The following is a 20771-nucleotide window of genomic DNA, read 5'->3' on the forward strand; positions in this document are numbered from 1 at the left end:
TCTGTTAAGCTATCATTATCAATTCAAATAATAAATGTATGGTTAATTCACAGATTCTCCTGGTTCCTTAACTGAACAATACATTCATCTTACTTTTCAATGTAAATGATCATAATTTTTGTATGCAGCTTTAGAGGAAACTGGATTTCAGTGATGGGTGTAAGTGTGATCCCTGTGTGAACTATAAAGCACCTAAAATGCAATGAGCTGCAAAAGGGTTACAGTTACTTGAAAACAGAAACTTAAGGAAAGAGCTTTTCTCATCCCATAATCTTCTTGGGTTTGTTGTTAACACCTTTCTCTGATTTTGAACCTGTAGGTAATACTGTATTTATAAAACAGATTATGTTCCTTTTCTTCCCTGTATTTTATCTTTCTTTCAAACTGTCACCTTAAAAGTATATATAATACCCAAATATTAGCAGATTTCTGTCCAGCTGAGATTGTCCATCACCTCAGAATAAGCCCTTCAATCAGAACCACAAGTCCAAGGTCATTCACAGAAGTCTGCTTCTGCTGATATCCTCCTGCCTGCCCTTGGAGGGAATCCACTCCCTTTGGCATCCCAGATTCTAGGAATCTGCTAACCATCGAGGCTGCAAAGGTTCTTCAGGGCTGAAGAAAAATCTGCAAGCCATTTTCCTAACCTGGAGAGCCAGGTCAGTAAGACAATAAAAGAAAAAATGAAAGAAACTAACATAAATAGCTTTTGACACCCAGCACCATAAAAGTAAAATACTTTAAAACTTGGCATCATATAGAAGTTAGCTAATTATAGTGGCGCCATTCATGATGATATAATTAACTGTATGTCTGCATTTCTATTATAAACTCCTATTTTCAGAGGTTTATGATAGAGCTTTAAAAATTTGCTCTGGCCAGAGACTTGGCATGCTGAATCTCACCCTGGAAGCAACTTTTTTTCCCTCCAAAACTGAAGAAGAAAGACCTGCTGGTGTTTTGTTTGTGGGGGAGTTTTTTTGGGTTGGGTTGGGGTTTTTTTGAAAAGCTTATAATAAGGTAATCCCAAATCTTCATTTGCGAAGCCTAGCCACGATGATGATGATAAGGTAATAAAAATAACAACATAGAAATAGTGCCCTTTATGCACTCAAAGACTTTGGGGTTTTAAAAACAAATTTTGTCCTGTGTTGTGTGATGTAGTGATAAAAGTGCCCCACACACCTCGTTTCTGGAAATGCTACTGTGTTGCACATACTTTAGGTCAGGAACGTGTCCGAAAATTTCTAACCAGGACCTGCTGTTGGAACAACTCCTGCGCTTAAAACATCCTGACATCCTCTCATTCTTAATTGGCACCTCTTTTTTTCCTCCCTCCTTTCTCCCGAAAGCCGTATGGCAGCCAAAAAGCTGATCTTACACAAGTGGAATTGAGGTCCCTTCCTTGCATTTAGCAAATCTAGTAGTGATTCCTTACGGAAATTGAAGAAACATCCTGCAATATGGAAAAAGCCATAAGTTTCCTGGAAGTGGGCAGGCAAAATCAAGACACACCTACAGCACACTTAGCACTGTTTGCAGAACAGGTCCAGCGGTTACTGGGGCAGTCTGTCCCTGGGCAGCCCGATGAACTGCTCTGCAAGGGGTTGGCTCCCTGTGTGACTTTAGGCTGCTGGTTTGGTGACTCTTCCAATATACATGTTACCTCCCTGAGTGAAATACACTGAAGCTGAGCTGTTAGGGAACAAAAGTCTACAGAGATATACAGAAATTTGGTGTTTACTCCTCGATGAATAATCAGAGATTTTACCATAGTTAAAGGAAACGTGACTGTGAGATTTGCAAAATAGAGTTATAGCCAAGGAATAAAATATTCTAAACATCTGCTCCACAGTACTTATTAAAACTACCTTTTTTTTTTTTTTTAATCTTCTGGAAGTTAAAATTGGTTTTGTTTACTTATATACACTTCTAAGAGAATTCCTTACACCAACAATTGGCCTCATCACAAAAATCCTGATTGCCAACAATGTACTGGAAACTTCCATATGATATTGAGAAGAAGTTTCCTTCCCCTGTTTCCATTTTGGAATATTCTGTTCTTACTACTCTGCTGCTTTCCTTTGGTCTGGAGAAGATACTGTTTATTCCTTTGACCCTCTAAGAACTCCTTATGCAGATTTCTTTAGAGCCAATGTCTGTGGAAATCAAAAGGAGAGTTTTAGCTGATTTACCAGTCAGACTGATGGGCTCTTTGTGATCCTTCCAATGGTATACAAAAGTGTAGTTTCTTCTTTTCTCTATGGAGCTGTTATTCTTCCTGTCTTTTAGGACATGGTTATTGACATAAAATAATATGGAGAGACATTTTGTTCCCTTTGCAACAAAACAGTGAATCACTACTTTTTCTCATCTTGCTTTCCCCCCACATACCATAACCCCACTTTGTTTGGATAGTGTTTCTACAACATTTGCCTGCATAATTGTATTACACAGCTACAACTTTCCTTCCCAGAAAATACCCTTTGAATACTTTCCAGATGAAAAATTACACTGGTTCTCTCCAGGAGGCCAAACAACGTTTTTCAAATGCCACATGCACATTCTGTACTAACTCCAGTGGTGGTGGTCCCTCTACTGTGTCTCTCTGCTCTGTATCTCAGGATATTAGGTCTTAGGAAGAAAAGATAATGCCATCTCTATAGCACTAAGACACAGAGAACACAAGTCTGGAAGTAATGCCATGCATATTTCATCTTTGACTAGAAAAGCTAGGGAGTAAACAAAATAAAAAAGTAATTCACATGATATCTTTCTGTTTATAGTAACTATAATACAGCTGAGAGCACGTTCCTAAGAGCAAACCATGCTTAAACATTTGGAAATGTAGTTATCGTGGCTAGAGCCCAGGTATCTGGTGACAACATTTGTGATGGAGTTGTTAGAATTCATAAACACATAAATGCAGCCAAAGCTCTGAGTACACTGGGGACTCTTGCCAAGGCATAGAAGTTTTGCTTCCCTTGCTGGTAAGGTTATGGAGGGAATATAAACTGTGTGTTTGTACATGAATCATTGTCATTCCTAAGGATACCAAGGGGGCCCACATCACAGCCTTTCTCACTCAGGCTACCAAGATTGCATATCCTTCCCCAGCCAGTCTCCACACAAGTTTATATGCAGGGTACAGACTGAAAGATCCCCCATCACGCTGGTGTGGCACAGCTTCCTAGACAGTACATCACAGTGATCTAAGATGTCCCAGATATATAAAAGAGGTTAAGGGATATGCTGTTCCATCAGGTTATTTCTCAAGACCACAATTTAGATTTAGTCTGTGGTTACTCTCCTGGTTCAGCTTCCAAGAGCTCCAGGTGTGAAAACCTTGTGGTAGGCAATGGCATTTCCTGTGAGTGATCTGTGCTCGAAGCAGACCTGCTGCAATGATTCCAGCACTCCAGAGAACCCCCACACCTGGGTAAGTACCAGAGGGGTTTATCAAACACAAATGACTAAACAAAGTTCAATGCAACTATACCTCACAGTAACTACCATGGCACCCACTGCTTCCCTGTCAGTTTATGCCAAGAGATACACAAATGAAGATGATAAAAGATTAGCAATGTATCTGGAGTAGCTCCTCTGAAGCAAACCTAGTTATATTCTACTTACTTTGGTGTAAAGGAAATAAAAATCTGACAATTTGCAATGCAGAAAAGGAGAAGACTAAATTCAGTCTTTGGTAAGCATCAAACTTCCTAGAAGGATAATTATTTTAGTCAGTGACTGTCTAACCTGTGAATGACCTGATCATGTACTATTTTTCAGACATTAATGTAAACTCATAACAGGCAACAAAAAGCAGCCAACAGTAAAAATCTGTAGGAAAGATAACTATCTCCTCCTTTGTCTCAATTATTTTTCCTCCACAGTGATTTTATCTTTGCTGTCTGTTATATTTATAAAAAACATTTTATATACTTTCTATTATAAAACAGAACAGATGAAAGAGTGTTTATATTAATTATATTTTGATTTCTACATGAGTTTGAGATGTAATTCCAAGTGCACCCAAACTACTGATAATTATGTTTTAAATATAAATTTCATTTAAAGAGGGATGCCCAGAAATATTTTTACAGTGCACTTTCAGATCAAAATGCCAATACATTAAAAATTCAAAAGCCCTCAAAAATAAAATCTGTTCAAACAGGGTGGGAAAACAGAAGAGAGGTATTGAAATGAAAGGAACATATCTTCAAATGAGCAATTCTCTTTTTCATTCAGATTTTTGAAAAGGTAGATTAAACTGAGTTTATAACACTGAAAGTTTTCAAATGAAACTGTAATGTCTCAATAGACTCAGTCCAAATTCTAGGAGATTTTACATTTGAACAATATTTAGATTACCTTTTTATCCTAACTCTAGGAAAAATATTAAATCTTGAAAATTCTCCTGAGTTAAGGCAGTCATATTGTGCCCAGCAACACTCCTAATCAGCTGTTCAGAACATCAATGTCACCTTGCATCACAGCACCAGCAGTGGTCCACACCTGAAGGGTTTTCTCTGTACTCGAACAATAGTTGGAACATTTTGGTAGAAATTCTTTTTTAAAGAAAACAATTTTTTTTTTTTAAAGTGAGAAGATACTTTGATTTTTTAAAAAATATTTACAAACCTAGACCTGTGTTTTAATTTAAAATATATTAATTGAAAATATCACTAAGAGGTAGCCCTAATCTAGAATTTTCATCCTTTTGCTATGCCTCAAAAACTTCGGCAATTGCAGTAGTTAAAAGACTGTAACGGATAGATTAATCTTAGAAAAGTGGTTTAATTTTTTGGATTGAGATTTTCTTTAGTAACATTCAAAGCTAATATAGACACTAAATTAATAAAATTAGATCTTTTAAAATTTGTATGTTTCTTTCTGAATGAGATTTTACTACAAAATATCAGAATTCGTATTTGATTGAATATCCAGATATTCAATATACTTCCCATGGAGATCTCTGAAGGCAGAAGGTTTTTTAGGTTTTCCATTCCAAAAAAATTCTTCTTTATTGCAAGCCCTCTTGAAAAAGTTTCTTATTTCCCACGGGATGTAAAAATGAGCCTAGTTTTCCTTGAGAAAGGATCTGTGATAAGCTGTTCATTTCTGCAGCCACTGGCTCTGGCTTGCCCCAACGCTGCTAAATTCTTTGTGTGAGGAGCTGCCAGTGTGGCTCCTTGGGAAAATCAATAATTAGGGGGCGAGAGTTTCTGAGCCTTTACTTCCATCTCCCACGGAAAGAAATAAGGAAATAACAAATTCTATACTTCTTTAAAATCCAGTGGCTTGGCTGCAGCGGGCATTACCTGAAGGCATTACCTTCTCACGCTTTAATTTAACAGCTACTCTATTTGATTTACATAATACTCAGTTAAAATGACAACCAGAGCTTAGCATTACTGCCTGCAGCCTTACAGCTGATGCTGTCCCAAGCCCTGCCCTCCAAGACAACTATGCCCAAGTGCCTTTGCAGTCACACCCACAGACAGCAGCAGCAGCTGCTCCAAACATGTCACCTCCTGCCTGCCAAAGGGACACCCACGCAGGGCAGGGGCAGGACAGGCACGGCATGACCACAGTCAGCACGGCTCTGGCCAAGGGGCAGACACTTTCTAAGTGCCTGGGTGAGGCTGAGATACATGAATCTCCAGCTGGGTTTGTTTTTAGCCTTTGTTTCTCAGTAGGAAAATCTCCCTGATTTGCTTTGCTCAGGTGTTACCAGGGGCAGCATCAGCCTCAGAGAGCTTTTGGGGGGGCATGCACGGCATTGCAGAGGAAGTGCTGGGCTGTTTTGAGTGCCTGGGACTGCTGGTGACCAGGGGGTGTCTGCACACTGTGGGGGGGACCTGTTCTGCAAGGACCCTGCTCTCCCTGCCAGTCACATCCCCTGACACAAGCAGTGCTGAGAGTGTTGTACAGCTCGCTGCATCCTTACTGGTGTCTCTGCCATGGGAAACCAGCATTTGATACTAAAAAGATGTCATCTTGTCAACACATCATCTCTGAAAGGCTGGTTTAGGCCTACAGCCCAGGCATGGGTCACACTGGCAAACAGTACAAGCATAAATTTGCTGCTCAGAGAAGAGAGTGGTACATACAGAAAGGCAGTGCAGAGCACCTAAACTCGAGGCCCGAAGCAGCACAACATCCAAAGGAGCAGTTTACCTCCCTACCCCCTGTTCTTTCTAACCCTTGCAGTGTTTACACTGCAGAAGTGGCTACTTTAAAAAACGAATGCTGAATTGAAAATCTGACACTACGTTATTGGCATTTAGCTGATAATCAGTGTTAGATAGTTGCATACATCTGGGTCAAGGGTACACAAATTAAGTTTGTTAGCATCACTGCAAACACTTTAAATATTGCAAGAATATTTTTTTACCACGGAATTTAATTTTATTTTTAACCACAATTATTATAGCCTTAGTCTACAAAAATCATATGAACTCTGGGAAGCATATGACAGGCTCCCAAATCAACATTTAAGCAGTTTAGAAATTAAAACTTATTTAAGAAGAGACATTTAGAGTATTATTGAGGAGCTGTTCTTATTTCATACTACTTCAGCATCACAGCTTGGCTAAAGGTTGTAGTCAGTTCAGTAGAAATCAGTATAATGATTCCAACATTAAGAAAAATGAACAACAGGGAATATGATTTAGAGATAGTACATGTCAATTTTGAAATACCATCTTTTGGCTTATGTGCATTCCTGCTGTGTGTATGTGAGAAAGAGCTTCTTTCATGTATTTCCAGATCAGTTAGAAGTATCTACCAATACAGCTGCAAGATAATGAGCCCAAGTCTGCTCTGACTGCTGTATCACAGACAGAACAGGACATCTCTCTGCTCACCACGGACTTGCTGGAGAATCCTCAGCTCTCAGGGGACAAACAGAAAAGCAGTCACAGCAAACAGCTTTACCTACAGGCCTAGAGCTAAGGCTGCAGTGTATTAATGGCTGCCACAGAAAATATGAAGCTGATTATCTGCCATGAAATGAGAGGGCTGATTCTCCCCAGCTGTACACACTTCTGGCAGTGTAAAGAATCTGCCTCGCCTTTGCTCTCTGATCACACAAGGAAAATTTACCTTACCTCTCTCTTCATCCTCTTCTTTACATGTCTGAGATATGATCAATGAAAAAAGGTGTGAACATATTTATCCCCTGGCTGACCTTGGCTATATTATCAGGTCCAGGTATTAATGTAACTGCACGAACAAGGGAGTACTGTCCTTGCTTCTTCAATTAACAAATCACTTCTAGCAACTAAAATGCCACCAGTAGTGCTGGCAGGTAAATTTTCATCCTGAGAAACTTTATAAAATACACTCCCAATGACACACAACTGACTAAGCCAATAGGGATTTATAAGAATTATTTAGATAATCTACTAATTTTTAGTGGCTGTAATGGGAAATGTTCTCTTCTTGGAACTATCCTTTACCATTCTGCAACAGTAATACAGCTTTTTCTTAAAATTCCCATCAGCTTTGCCATAGGATTTAGAATATTGAGTCAAAATTGTTGCCACCCATGTCAAACTTAACCCTGCACCACACCATTTCTCACTTAGAGTATTTTAATGGCAATGTTACTCTGTATGTGACATTTGGTCCATTGTATACTTGTATATTTTCTCCCAGTGTATCACTGAGATTCTGACACAGATTGCAAATTACAGATGTTACACAAATGCACAAGCAGCTAGCAATGACAAAATAGACACAGACGTGTATATGCAGCTTTTAAAATTGTTTTCCATACCTCTTTTTAAAAACATTCCTCGACCAGCCCTCTTTCAACCCTCCCCTCCAAACTGAATACTAGCACAGGGATCCAGATCATCTATAGTTTTGAATCAGAAATGCAAAACCCAGGTATGTCCTGCCTTGTTTATGAGGAATGAGTATTCCTTACTTAAAGACAACTTTCATTAGTCACGTACTTAGAGTGTATAGGAGACAAGTAAAATTAAACAGCCAGACATTAGACTCTCTTTTGTGTGTAAGTGTTCACAAAGGGCAGAGGAAGAGAAACTACAGTTTAATATAATTCTACTATTAGTTATATGGATGCAAAACTGAAGAAGCTCAAGCAAAGTCAGCAGAGATCTCCAGATATGCTGCCATAGCTGACAAAAGCGTTTGGCTCAGGTTGCTTACAAAGCTCAGCAGTGGCTATCACCCTTATTCAGTCACACCAGCACAGCAAGCAGTACTTTGGGAAGAAGAGGATAACTCCTCAGTGGCACATCTGTTAGGTATAGATGGCATTCATTTGAGTAGCTTTGCCAATGGATGACATGCCAAGTCCTTTATACTAAAAGGCTTCTGCTTGATGTTAATCATTCGCTCTGTGCCAGTTAACATGTTTATCCTTCTAGGAAATACTTTGATCTATACTGGCACTTGAAATATAGCAACCAATTTTACTAGACTGGAAATGAACAAACAAGATCTTGTGTGAATTGCCAAATGGCACAGCAAAATGCAGGATGCATGTTACAAAGGGTTGCTTAGCAACTAGAAAAGGCCATGCACTCCATTTTACTATTTTGGTTTGAAATAGAAAATAAATGGCCTTATAGTTGTTTGAAATACATGGAGAGCTAGAACACAATACTGCTCTGGAGAAATCTATTTGTGAGGAGTGTGTGTCATGGGAGACAGAGAGACTCTGAACTCAACATTCAATAGGTAAGTGAAGGAGAAACTGCCTTTCAGATATTTTGCCTTAAAATGTAAATGTAACAGTAGTTTAAGTTCAGTGCATGTATTGTGCTATTCAACCAGGATTTAAAACAATTGTTTATTTTTACCTTTCATCTTCGAATTGTAAGAGGTTTAGTTTTTTGCAAAGACAACTATTAGCTCATCCTGCATTTGCATGCAAGGAAGTAGAAGTTTAGAGCAGTTGGTAATTTACCCATGCAAGTTGCCAAACTGAATACATCACAGGCATCCTGAATGTAAGCAACATAAAAAAGAAAACAAACAAACAAACAAAAAACCCAAGGAACTTCAGCATAAAATGCCTCCTTCCTCCCTCTTCCAGAGCTCTCCCCATGCCTGGCAGCCGGTCTTAAATAGACAGATATGAATAATCACCTAGCAATACTTAATATTCATACAGGAAGAATAAAGGTCTCTGAAAACTTGAAGTCTCCTATAGGTCAAAGAATTCACTGTCTTTATTTTCCAACATGAGAAACTGAGACAGAGATTAAAACTATTCTAGAAAATCACGTGGGAAGTCTACTGTGTTTTGAGAGGAGAACACCTTAGCAGTAGAGTTATCTTCTCTTCCACCAGTATTCTTATTATACAAGCATCTAAAGCAGGTATGAGCACTCGATATTGCTCAGCCAACAAAACTCACTTGCACACTCCATCTCTGTGTTATCTCTCAGCCCAGGCAATCACACGCTGGAGCCAACGCACGAGTCCTCGGTGCAGCCGCAGGAACCCACCTAACTCAGTGGGAGTTGAGAAGAGCCCCAGCCCAGACAGGGCTCAGACCTCTGCAGCAGCGTGGTACAACAGGGTGAGCTGAGCACAAAGGAGCAGCTACTGTCAGGAGGTGTCAGGCCCTTAATCTATGTAACATGTAAGCTGCAGCCAACAGCCTTCGACACAATACCGCATGTGTCCGCTGAAAATGGCATTGCCCATAATTGCATTGTTTGCTTAGAAGGGACCTGAGATCCGGATCAAGTTCAACAAGATCTGTGTCATTCTAGTTAGTGCTGTTTTTCAAGCACACCCCTTAAGTGAACAGAAAGCCCTCTGAATCCATGACCAGACTTTCAGGGCCAGATAACTGACTGTTTCGGTTTCTTTCAAGTTGTATCGCAGTAGACACACACAGTATCCTGGATACTGGACAGATTCAAAAGTGGGAAGAAAAGGTTCCAGCACACTGGCTTTAAAAGAGAGAACAAAGTAAGTGAGGATCAGAGGGAGGAAGGCGATCGCTATGACACTAAGACAATTAATCACTGCCAGATGTTAAGGGTCACACAGCACTGCATGCTGGGAAGATCAGCAGGGGTTCTTGGACAGGGAATAGAGGGAAAAAATAACCTGTCATGTCAGTGAACTAGTCAGGGGTTTAGGGTTCCTGTCGTTTAACTATTAGTGTGCTCTTAATAATAAAATGACAATACATTGAAGAAGAAGGGGAGGAAGATAGGGGAGTTGGCAGAAAAGAGGGAGTGACAGCTTAATAATCCCTGTCTGTCAAAAGCACTAAAAATACCATCCCAAATTCAATGCTCTTACTTTTGTAATGAACGCACCAGGGTTCCTGTTTGATTAATAGAACACTTGTTGACTGACAAGGACAAATGTGCACATGGTCTGAACACAGCACTGTGCATAAATAATTTAAATTGTACTACAGCCAGAGCTCAGCTTGCATTGGGGGTTCTGTGATAAACCCCTATGTTTCAGCAGTTCATAACATGGCCCTAAAAGTAAAGCTCAGAAGTCTCAACCCTAAAGTTGGACTGAGAAGGCTGGTTGGTTTCTTTGAAGCATGAAAAAGAAATCAATACCCTTTGGAAATCACAGACCTTTGTTAGGGTAGTGGTGGTGGTGTCTCCGTTGGCTCTGGTTGTACATCTCTCACATTACAGCAAAAAGCAGATGGCTTTACACTGAACAATGCAAACAAATTTGTATTCATGGTTATTCCCACTCATCCCCACTAACAGCAACGCTAATGACAGGAGTATATAATCATCCCAAAAATAGGGAACTTCTTTCTTTAAACTTTATTTTCAAAGGAAAGAATTCAGAACATTTTGTAAATGGACACTTAGTTGCAAATATTTCCTGTGTTTCTTTGAGGGATTAATTTAGTTTGGTTAAACTGTTATCTAATGATACCCTTTTCCACAGCCTGCTTTTACCTCAGAAAGGAATATTTTACACCAAAACTGACACATCTCTTTGTTCTTATAACAATATGTAAGTGCTCAAATATTTATCAATATTTCATGTCCCTGGGGCCCACACACAAGGGCAATGGAAGAAACAAACAATTAGGACACTTGCAGATATCCTGAGTATCTCATGGAAGACCTAACTTCAAAATTTCCATTGATCCTGTACAGGTATGACTGAATTCACACATATCATATCAATCATAATTCACTTTTCTGAATATTTTACTCACCTGGTGAGAATATGCAAACACTAGAAACGATGCCTAAATTGTTGGCTATTTCACCATTTTTTTTCCTGACAAGTCAGAATACATCTTTAAATCATTATTCAGGGAGTAAAATAACTGCTAGTTTAAACAATTCATCACAATATGGTCAGAAGGGAAAAATAACGAAACTGAATATATCATCAGATTGGAAGCTATAACAGAACTTCTCCAAACAGTCCACACTTTATCTAAGATCTGCTCTTTCCTTCCAATTCATTGGATCTTCTAATCTATCAGATGATTTTGGTGACCTAAATTCCAATCAAGAGAAGTGTTGCTGAGTACTTTCAGCTTTCCTAGCAGCCACAAAGGTGAGATTCCTTGCTACCCTTGGGGAAGGCTTGGCTTTGCAGAAGCAGGCTCTCAAGGCTTAAGCAAATAATCAGTAGTTTGTTAAATTTTTCTGAGTATTTCTTTTCCAGATTTTTTTTCTTGCAATTTATAATGTGATTTACATAAATAGCAAATTTATATACATTGCATCCAATAAATATGTAGAAGAACTGCTTCTTTGCCCTCTTCTACATTAGATAGTATTAAGAACTTAATAGGTAGTCCTCAAATGTGAGTAACCATTTTTGACTGTATTATGTCTTCTTCAATCATTGTAAGAAGCTATTTTTTATTTATTTCCTTGACTCACTATTTGGAGTTTCAAATTGTTCTTGCAAATCTATATAGATTAGACAAGTCTTTATAGCAACCTCTATGTTGTAGTCAAATTGTATAAGGAAAAGGGTTGTACAGTAGCAACTTTTTCAATTTGTTGAAATGAACACAGTCAGGACTCATCATTCCTCTTCCTAGCATTGCCACTAAATTACTTCAGGCAAAATTTGGCTTGTGCTTCAGCTGCCTCCTTTATAAAACTGTAGCGAGCCTTCCCCAGTCTCGTTAATCACATATTTTCCAGTATTAATGGACATCACAGTACTGCACTATTATGGAACCTTTCAGGAGAAAGGAGAGTCAACAGAGAACTTCTATGTAACCAGCACCTCACATCACGTGACACCAGCAAACCCATCACTCCTTAAAAAAGCTGCTAAGGTAGCCCTCTGCAGAAGGCAAACATTGTTTTACACGCCCATCTCTACAGCAATAGTGTCTCGTTAACCAACCTCCTTTGGAGTTAATTTAATAGTTTGACTGATGTGACATATTACGAGTTAATTTGCTAACATTACTTCATAGCATTAATGTCACCTTTATATTTATTTAATACATCATAGCAGACACAGAGTACCTCTGCCACACTTTCCCACTATTTACACAGCGCAGAAATAAGCCCAGGAACTTGCTGCTTAAGCTCTCTGTCCCACAGTTTAGTTTCCTCTTACCTTTTCTTGTTGTAGTTCATTGATGTCGGAAACACAACAGATGGTTGATGCTGCTTTGTAATGCTTCTGTTTCCTGGTGGCCCCTGATGCTGTGTGTCACCACACTGTAAGGGTGCTTTAAGGTGCAATGAGGTTTGAGGTACTTGGAGAGACAAAGAAGCCACCTGAGGTACTGATGCACTGTCTGAATAAAAACAAACAAACAGAACTGGTTACACAAGTGCAAGGCACATTCTTGCAGCATCTTCAACAAGTAGTTTTACCTTACGAGATAAAAAAGGTAAAAATAAAATAAATGCTGCATGTAGACCAAACACCTTTTGGGTATTTAATTTATCTCAAGAATTTCCAGCTTATAAGGAAACTGAGAATAACTGAAGGCCACTAGACACTCAATACATCACATTGCTAAGCAAACCAGTCCTGATGTTCCATGTACTTGGACTTTATCAGCCACTTCATCATCCTAAGACATCTGGCAAATGACTAATATACTTTTTGTCTCTTTGTTTTCATGGATATAACAGATTGGACAAGATTAAAAGCAAAATTTGCATGTTACAGAGACACATGCAATAGTCTGCATAATTGCACATGGGTTATGTTAGTAGGGCATTTTCATACATGAAATTTCCTCTGCTCCACAGCACTTTCACACACACTTTAGTTTGTTTCATACTTCATTCCCCTAAATGACATACCATGATATACAGCTAAACTTTCTGCTGGATCAGTCCTACAATTACACATGTTTGTTCCACATGTGCCTACCAAAAATATCAGAGCCTCCATGCAGCTTTCTTCTTTAAAGTAAATAGCAAGGAATAGACTGTTTTATTCCTCTCCAAAACTTTAGTCCCAGTAGGCAAAAAAGAGTCTTAGTGTGTGTGAAAAGGATGGGCAACAAAAAAGCACAAAAGCTTTTTTGCTTTTGTCACTTAAGCTATCAAACAAATAAAAGCAGACTGGCTAGCAGCCAACTTGAATTGCAGTTAAATAAATTTCTATTACACTTATTCATTTTGGACAACACAAAATAATTGATCAAAAGCAAAAAGCCCCCAGAAATTATTTTTAAGTTAAAGCCTATCTTTAGCAATATGATAGCAATCTATAAGCTACTGCAGGCAGAACAAGTCATCATTTTAATTTGTGACAATTAATAAGGTGAACTTATATTCATTCTAAGAACTTCCTTCTTGTTCCTAAAGGAAAACTGACTTGTAATACAGCATAACACATATTATGGGAAAAGTTTAAAAATTGCTGTTAACAAAACACATCTTACCTCTTTCAAACGCAATAAAGAGCACTTTAATTTTTCTTTAAAAGTTTATAAATAGGCAGATATAATTTTACCTACAGAAGTATTAGTATTAATTGTCAACTTTGCCCACATATTTGCAGGCTATATTCTCAAAGCAATATTCTTATGTTGATTACTCAGCTAGCAAATACACAGGTGAGCTGTTTATTTTAAGAACATTTCATTAACCCAGTGGGGTCTTGAACTGAAAGAAATGGCTTAGTTTTTCCTTGTGCATTGTAGTAGAATATGCACCTAAATTATCAATGGCATTTACCCTCCAGCTTAAACTAGAGTAACATGGTTGACAGGAGGAGAGCTAACTTTTAAATCCAGCCAGATAGACTGTTTTCTGACAGAGTTTCAACTGAACAATACACATGTAGACAATTACCCAGGTTTTAGAAGCTGGCCAAACCCAGAGAAGAGCTGGAAACATGTTCCTTAGTGTTTCTCATTACAGACTGACTGACTGAAAGGATTCCATGGGAGAATGGCTTGTTCAGGGCTGGCCTTTCATCTCAGAGGCCTGTGTATAATGTGCCCCAGATTCCGTGTGAGTGAGGTGGTGTAAGCGCGGTCTGACCTGGGAGTTGCTTTTCACGGCACATGAGCAGTGCAGAATTCATGGGCAGTGCAGGTGGCAGCCAGTGTGCCAGGCAGGGGCAGGGGTGCCAGTGGGAGTGCAGGTCCTGGTGCTGTTGTTCCAGGCAGGGTTTGCCCTGCGCTCCCCTTGCAGCCCCTGCAGAGCCACCTCACCCCATCTGCACACCTTGCACACAGAGGAGGTGACAGCACTTGGGAATCTGAGCCAGGCTTGGGGGGAGTTCTAGACTGACTGACAATACATGTAGTTTTGCTTTCCTTACAAACTATTAAAAAAAAAAAATCTAAGGCCCAGTCCAATCTGCTAACACTGCTTTAATTCACTACAAGGCTGTTGGTTCTCATATCAGTCTCCAAGTACAGCTACACCTGCATGTTAGTGAAGGCAACTGCCATCCTCAGCACTGGGAGGGATTTGCATTTGAAGTACAGTTTACTTCAGCAGTTTGCATGGAATAATTGATATCCTGCTATTTTTTCCAAATGCTTTTACAAGAGTTCAATGTGTGTTGGTCTGTGCATGTTCTTGAGCATCAGACTGGTAATCGGATAAAATCCAGCTGTATTGATAAGATACTCCAAAAGGAAGCATTAAATGCATAAATACAGTGTGTCTACCATGACCTGATATGTTGATTGCTCCATACTTTTCGCATACTGTCTTGAATTTTGCTATTAAGCTGGGATTTCTCACAGTCAAGGAAGCAAACCCAATTCCAAAATCCAATTTCCCTTCAGTTTTTCTAAACCACAAACTAGTACAATTTATAGAGAAGAATATATACTATGACACATTTTCTCAAAGGGAACATTTACTGCAGAATCCATCACTCTAATGACATCTTTTTTAGCCTCTACATTTTAAGCATTTCACTACAAGTATGTCTATTCGCAGGAATTAGTAGAGCCTGTATTAGTCAATGCTAGACCACCAATATGGAGTTTTGTACAGACACAACACCTCAGATTTAGTGTAAGGAGTATGCAAAGATTGAATCTATTTTATGTATGTGCAAATTTTTCTAGAAACAATTTTCTCCTTTTCGCAGCAGACTTTGGCCTCTCAAAGATGCATTCTGTGAGCCCACCTGCATCCCTTAAAGCATCTCTCTACATGGTGCTGAAGCAGAAAAATAAGTGAGGTACCTACTTTCTTTTTGCTCTCTTTTAATCTGATGACCCTTCTGTATTTAGTGGTCCCAGAGAAACCCCAAACTATCTTTTATTATTCTCCACGGCCACATTTTACTTCTCAAATATTTACTGCTCAGCTACACCTAATTGCCTTGAATGTTGCCTCTTGGAGAAGAAATTATTATCAGCCTCTTCAGATTGCTCTTCCCGATGCTGATACATGAATGATATAGTTACAACTCTCCCACTACTTGTGTTTGTACAGTTACAACATCTGGAGCCAGTTAATAACATGAGAATCACAAAAGAAGGAAAGTTTCCAGCCTTTGCGGTTTCTGAGAAAAGTCACTCAAACATACCCTACAAGCCCACAAACCAGAAAATAAAGTTCTAATTTTATTTATTTAAAATATCATTAATTTTCAGTACTTAGGGATGACAATACTGTGTGGCTGATCCTCTCATCTCAGTGTGAGCCTGATGCCTATAATGGACAGACAGCTGCGTGTTTGGTCATGGGAGGAGCATTTTCCTGTGTTAAGGAGGATGCTCAGAGCAAGGACACTGAGGAGCTTGGGGCCTGGAACAGCACAGCTTTGCTGCTGCTCTCCTGGTCTGCACTGCTCTGTGCCAACCTGCTGTGTCCAAAAAGTGCCATGCTGGAGCAGGAAAGAGTAGTACCACTCTGCACTTGAAAAGTCTTCATTTATTTCCCACTGTAGGATACCTATTGTTCCTATTCTTAAGACACTCACTCAAAAGATTACATATATAATAATCAACAAATAAAATAGTAGAACACGAGCAACATTTATGCTGCTCTCCAAGACTCACATGGTTTTGGAATTTGCTCCAAGATCAATTAATTACTTTTTTATAACACACGAAAATTTCCAATTAGAAAATTGCCAATAGTACAGAGCCACTTGCTCATAGATCAATTTTATATTGTAAAGATACTTATAGATTTCCACTTTGGAGTTAGCGATTTCTAGAAAGATGTGTTAGAAAAAACTTTCAAGAGGCTACAAGCCATTTTGGTTTATGTACAAGAATGTAACTGGTAAAAGAGGAGCTATTGGAACGCTTCAGAAACCTTTAATGTGAAGCCCTTGTCTTTCCCATTTTTGAAATCTTACTCACTTGAGTAAAATAACTGCCAACTGTTTCTATCAATCTGACAGGCTGTAACTTTCTGAGCCTGCCTTGGTCACAGAGGGCTAAGAAAAAGTGCCTTACATTGTCCTTCCCCTCTTGTTCCTCTGTTTCTCGCCTTTTTCATCTTTCTTGTGAATTTAGAGAGCTTCCCACTTCTAAACTCTCAGGCTTTCAAAGTGTGACACATGAGTTTAAACACATCTTGTTAACTTAATATTTCACAGAAAAGACTTTCCTTTGGAAATATTCTAGGTCAGCTTTAACCACTACTATGAGAAGTAATTTTTCTAAGGTCTTGATTCTTTTAAGTACCAAGTATCCTCAAATCGTGATCTCAGAATTAGACCCTTTATGGTTTCCCACTGGAAGCTCACAAAAAAAAATTTAAAAAAAAATCAGAGGAACAATTTTGGTCCACGGCCATCAATTGTAAAGAGTCACAAAGGAGAAGATATTCCTAAAACAGTGATGGAAATAGAGAAGGAAAAGCATGAAAGGGCTTCCAATCATGCAATGGATGCTGCTCCCTTGTGAACACACTCTGACGTTTTCTTCTTAACAATGAACAAAAGCTATTTTCTCTAAGGGGGAGAACAGGAAAAGGCTCAAGCTAAAGCTGGGTCAGGACTGGTGAGCACAGAGCTTCTGTGTCATTGGTTAGAGGAGTTAAAGTCCACTTAAAAGCCTCTCTTGCCTGTCCCCAGCCTATGCTCTGCCTTTGAAGTCCGTCTTCTCCCTCCAAAATGCTGCTCCCTGGGCCTCAGCCTTCTGTGAAGTTCCCTGTCCCACTCAACTTCCTATCCAGCCAACTTCTATCCACTTCTATCCAACTTCTCTATAGCTGTGCTGCCTTTCCTTTCCAAATCGCCAAATCCGGTTGCAAAACTGTCCCCTAAAACTGCACCATTTAGGAAGAAACAGATGAGAATTTGATTTATAAATATTTTTCCAGCAGTTAATAATAAAGCATTACCTGAATGGATCTTTGTTAGCAACAGAGTCCTAGCACCTCTGCATCACGCAACTTTTCATATATTTTCAGACTTTTGGGGTTTTTTTAGCTTTTTTTTTAATTAACTTCTTTCTTTAAGACCTAGAGATTTAAAAGGATTCAGGAAACACATTGCTTTTTCCAGATGAAGTAAGATACAGAGATTTCAAAGATCTGAACTACACTCACTGTTTCCTAGTGCTTTCAGACAAAAGAAGGAATACAGCCCGGGGTGGGAGTAGCACAATGTACCCCCTCCCAGGCAGCACGTGTGATAGTACATTCACACACACAGAGGACAAATAGGATGATGGAACATTAAAGCTGCAAGTAAAGGTAATGCAGTCACAATTTGTAAATGCAGAAGTTAAGCACAGATTTGTACTAGGATGCAGACTTTGCTAGCTTGATCACTGAACAATAGTGTTTCAGGAACAGTGTACCATAGGGCTCTCTTTTTTTTTTATTGTTTATACACTAAACATACATGAGGACAGAATAACTCATTAATATCAACTAGAGACAAAGCCAGACTTTCAAAACTAGAGCAATCTGAAGATGTTCAGGATAAGATTTTAAAATAAACAAGAGAAAAAGCAGTTTTTCCAAAAGAATGCTTCCTCCCCCTCTTCCTTGTCCCCTACTCCTCTGTCTCCAACAGAGCCAGCACCAGATGTTTCAGAAACCACACACTGGGCAGATACACAAGATCATCTGTCCCTTCTTCCATAAAGGTCTCATCCAAAGGGAAAAAATCTAGACAACCTAGTTCAAAGAACATGCCAGTAGCAGCAAATAGCAAGCCTTCTATTTTAAATAGCTCTCACATTTGAAAAGAAAAATTTTAATGGAATAGTTTAAAAATTTCAAATCCTGAAAAGCAGATCACACCAACAGAAGAGTCTACAGGATATTTCTGTGATAAACACGTTCGTCTCAAACAGTTCACGAGTATGTAATCTATGAACATGATTAATGAGGAAAGAATATTTTCTCAGAATTAAGATTACTACTTTACTACCACAGAATAAAGCCCTGATGGGCAAGTAACACTTTATGGATTTAGAAACAAGTGAAACATTTTCCCTCCAGAATAGAAGTCTTTCACCCTAATCCAGGAAATGTATGTTTTTCCAATATGCAAATATTTTCAAAAATGCACAGTTAATATTCTCATATCTTTAATGAAAAACATTTAGTGGTAAATAGAATTTCTAAAAATCAAATATTTATTCAAGATTAATAGTAACACAATAGAATGGATTTAGATATTGAAATCGTGACAAATAATTAAAAATGGGTTTGTTTCAAAATAAAATGAATGTATTGGTTAAAGAGGGATTTTCTTCTATATGTAAATGTAACAGGCAATATTTTTGTCTCGGACTTTGACTACTATTTTACTTCTAAAAGCAGCATCTGTAAAGATGCAGTCATGATTTCTGGTGACAAGTAATAGTGTCGTAAGTCAGGTTGAGGAGCAGAATGGAGCAATGCCCAGGGTAGCACTGAAGGGGGGCTGGGGCAGCTGTGGGGGATCACAGCCCCTACCTCACCATTATAACTGCACAGTGTAAAACACCTCTTAGGTTGCTTTCAAGTGCACAGACAGCCAGTCCTGCCCCTGGCTGGCCCAGGATCAAAGGACTGCAAAGGTGGCTCCGTGCCACCGCTCCCTCTGGCTCTGCTCAGCTCCAGGAAGACCAAACTCAGCACAGCTGAGAATCCATCCCAGCACGTTAATCATAAGGCTTGGGTGGAACTGCTGTCATGCTGGAGTTTTCATTTCCTCCACCTTTCAGAGCCTGACTTTTTCAAAAGGACACAAGAGATGCTTCATTAATTATCAGACAACTTAATTTTGAAATGAAGCACCTCAGATTGGAAATGTCCTGTAGCTTGCAATTTGAGAAAGCAATTGAAGTCTGCAGAAGTCAGGCATGTATTACCTAGAAAAGATTCACAAGAAGAAATTGTGAACTTATTTCAGATGTCACTTGACAGTGACATAAACACAGCACCACGAAAGACAAAGTCCAAATCAATCTGATAAAGCATTTTCAGATCAAGAAAAATACAGCAGTTCATACTAATCTGATTTGCTAAAAGTGCAAGAAACTGAGTTAGGTGCTCACTCTGTCTGGTGCCAGTGGGGCTGCTGGCAGTACAGCCTGGCACCGCAGCCTTTGTCCTTTTTTTTCCCTTCACATGGAGAGAGACAAAGGAAAAATAAATTACAGTCACTCTGGTGTGATGAAAAGAAGTCACAAGAAGAATTGACGACAGAAGAATTGATTTGTCATTGACGACAAACAAGTGTAGACCTGATATTGGCAAAATTTCTTACACAGAACCAAACACATTTCACTACAGTAGAGATATAAATTTTTACTGTACTCCAGCTGCAGTGTCAAGTTCAAGAGAATTAAAAATTCTTTTTTATTAATTATTTTTAAAGGGAATACAGAGCAGATATTTACCACAGCTCCATATATTCCAGAAAACTCAGGACTCAGTATTTAACTGGAAACAGATGCATATTTCTAACATTTATAATTTATATCAACATAACATTATTTAATTTCAGGAGCTGTTCATAGGAGCTATCAGTGTCCCATGGATGGGATGGATAAAGATTAGTGTGAACACTGGGATGTGAGGGACCAAAGATGCAAATGAGGTCACAAAGACCGAGGAGACAAATGAAAACTCCCTATGCAATTATAAAATATTTCAAACCAGAAAAAGTTTGCTGGATTATGGAAATACATTCTTTCTGAATACTTTTTTTTCCCCTTCAAATCCTTGCCATCTTTAAAAGCAAGGTGACAGCTCTCACAAGAGAAATTTTTCTTGTTCTCTGCTGTGATTTGATTTAGATCTCCTTTCCAGTGACAGACTGCCAGATTGTGTAAAGCCCAGAGATCTCTACAGCAGGCAGTCCACTAATGACTCAAAGTTTGTGTAAGATACAGAGAGGCACATACAGAGAGAGAGAGA

Source organism: Neopelma chrysocephalum, unplaced genomic scaffold, assembly GCF_003984885.1.
Source record: "Neopelma chrysocephalum unplaced genomic scaffold, ASM398488v2 Primary Assembly neopelma1_68, whole genome shotgun sequence".
NCBI lineage: Eukaryota > Metazoa > Chordata > Aves > Passeriformes > Pipridae > Neopelma > Neopelma chrysocephalum.